Genomic DNA, 2,650 nt, shown 5'->3' with positions numbered 1-2,650 from the left:
TCCTGACTCTTGGGACACAGCATGTTGTTTTGATGGGTCCCTAGACAGCACTTCTCCTTGTGTTGCCAAATCATTCCACTTTCAATAGCCTGGGACTTCCTGGTGGCTTAAGTGGATTTATGGTTTGGGGAGAAGAAGATAAACCCTGAAGTTTTTCAGCTGTTTAAGGAAATGAGGCTGCTGAAGCAGAGGAACAGCCTAGGCAGCCAAGTATCTTTTCTAGATTATCACTGTGAGCAATTTAGAGAATCAAAACTTGTATTTCTATATAATCTTTTCCAAAAATAATTTTCCGATTTTATAAGCTTGTTATATGAGTAAGCCAAACACATAGGTATTACCTACTGTGTTAAGGTCTACAATTATGTAAGAAATTGATAATCAGTAAGTTCCACATCTGTTAAATTCTGCCTGTTCTAATGAAAGCTGTAAGTCTGTTATTTTAAATGGAGGCTTTCTTTTTCTAGAAGAAAAAGAAAAAGGAAAGATGAGACTGTTTTTCTCTCCTGGCATCCAAAGTGAACACCTATCTCCTCAGAACCTGACCGAACTAGAATATTTGCAATGACTACTTTTATGGCTTCTTTTCTTCCCTTGCAAATACATATAAAGTGCCAAAATCAGTTGGATTAAAAACTGTCTTCATTGCAGGGTTATCTTGAGCTCTGTCAAAGTGACTCCTCCAGTGTTAGTACACTTTGAGTGTGAGTGACCACACCATGAAATAACATGGGAGCAGCAGAGAGTGATAGTGTTGGCAGCAAATTGTGCTAATGTGAACTGTAGCCCCAACTCAAGGTAAAAAGAGCACAGCAGCTCGAGTATAGATCCATGTGAGCACAAAGAATGGGAATTCAGAAGGGATGGAGGCATTCAAGCTTTAATTCAAGTTAACTTTTAAGTGGGGACTTTAGGACATGAGTTCGTACATCCGCAGCCCAAGCTGGTGACTGCAGGGGAAAGTAAATTGGAAGTAAAAAATGCAAGAGTGCAGTATTGTAATTTTCACTTGCCTGATGCATTCACTGAATGATTTTTCCCTTTGGATGAATCCTAGCTTGCATAAAATTCAAATAACTCAGCTGTCTACAGATGGGGGGGGAGTGTGGGAAGGGGAACAGACGGAAGGAAATGGAACTGAGAAGACTGAATTAACCTTTCAATGTCTTGAATTTCAAGAAGGGAAGAATTATCTCCTGTTAAGTCTTCAACTATGCAATTAAAATATGAACAAGCCTTAAAAGCCACATTTGACCCATATTCCTAGATCTCTATTTTAAAGGCACATCTTTCCAAACCAAGATTCAGATCCAAAAAAGTATTCAAAAATCTCATGCTGTAAATGTTTATTTTAATCACAGAACTCTAGTAGAAAAATGAGTAAAAATGTCTGACATTTACACAGAACATGTGCCTTTGATATCGAATTCAGTTTTAAAAGATCCTTACGTATGTGTGTCTAGTAATGGCAGACAGTCTTTGAAAAGATGAATGGTTTTCTCTGGGCTGGAGTTTCTGTTCCCATCAAATAGATTCTTTCACCTGTTTGTTTGAGTGTTGTGGAGCCTCATTGGTTAATATAGGGCAAAGCTTTAAAAATGGACTTTGATTTTTAGGTGCCCTTTTGGACACCATTAATCAGAAGAACTGGAGACTTGCTGATTCAAGAGCCTCCATGATGAGTTATGGATGTCCAACATGACCAAGTGTCACTTGCTGGGCATCCTGAAACAAAATGTTTGTTAGAAAACTTTATAATGCTGGAAAAAAGGAACAAAGGAAAGACTCAGTTTGGGGACATGTCTCTGTTTCTGGATGAAATATATAGGGAAGGAAAGCACTTTGCAGAGCAACCAGTTGGAAAGTGCAATTGTTTGCTAAGTCTACTTTGGTGTTGAAAAGACTCATGTTTGTCAATACTTTTTGCAAAAGACCAATAGGATCCATTCAAGCCAAAAACTGAGCACTTCCAAGTTCAGGAGAGTGTATCAAATAATTTGTAGGTGGGCAATTAAACCCAAAAGCAAATACTTTGCTGACATGCAGCTAACCTCCCTCCCAAGTAAAAACTGTTTGGCACACAGTACACAGGTATTACAGCAGACAGTGCCTTGCTTTGCTACGCAGCAAATTCCCATTTCCTCCTAGTAAGATAATGACTCAGGAATTGCATGGCAGGCTATCAACCTTCCAAGGACTGGATGACATTGCAAAGATGATTTGTGGTCTGGAGTATTTTAGCTCAAGACTTGTACAACAGTGAGCACGCTTGGGATAGGTATATGTTTCTTTCATTTCCTTCAGTTTATGAGGAGTAGTGCAGGGCTGTTGCTGGAACTAGACTTAATTGGAAGCTAAGTCTTCAGAGAATATTCTAAAGTCATACTAGGTCAGAAAGGAGACTGGTGATATATGAAAGAAATATGGCTCCAGTTCTTCTGTGACATATACTGGTAATAATTATTTGTGCTTATGAATAGCTTTTCCTGAAAACAAGGGAATTACATTAGTAATCATTTCAGATCTACTGGGTTACTTTGTGAGTACTTAGCAGCACAATCTCTGCAAAACTTTTAGGCTAAGGCAACTTAGCTGGACTTGTAAGATAACACTGAGCTACAGAAATGCCTGTGCCCTTTGTGGTGTGGCT

Source organism: Acanthisitta chloris, unplaced genomic scaffold (assembly GCF_000695815.1).
Source record: "Acanthisitta chloris isolate BGI_N310 unplaced genomic scaffold, ASM69581v1 scaffold6780, whole genome shotgun sequence".
NCBI lineage: Eukaryota > Metazoa > Chordata > Aves > Passeriformes > Acanthisittidae > Acanthisitta > Acanthisitta chloris.
The sequence above is the reverse complement of the archived record's forward strand: the minus strand, read 5'-3'. Positions refer to the sequence as shown.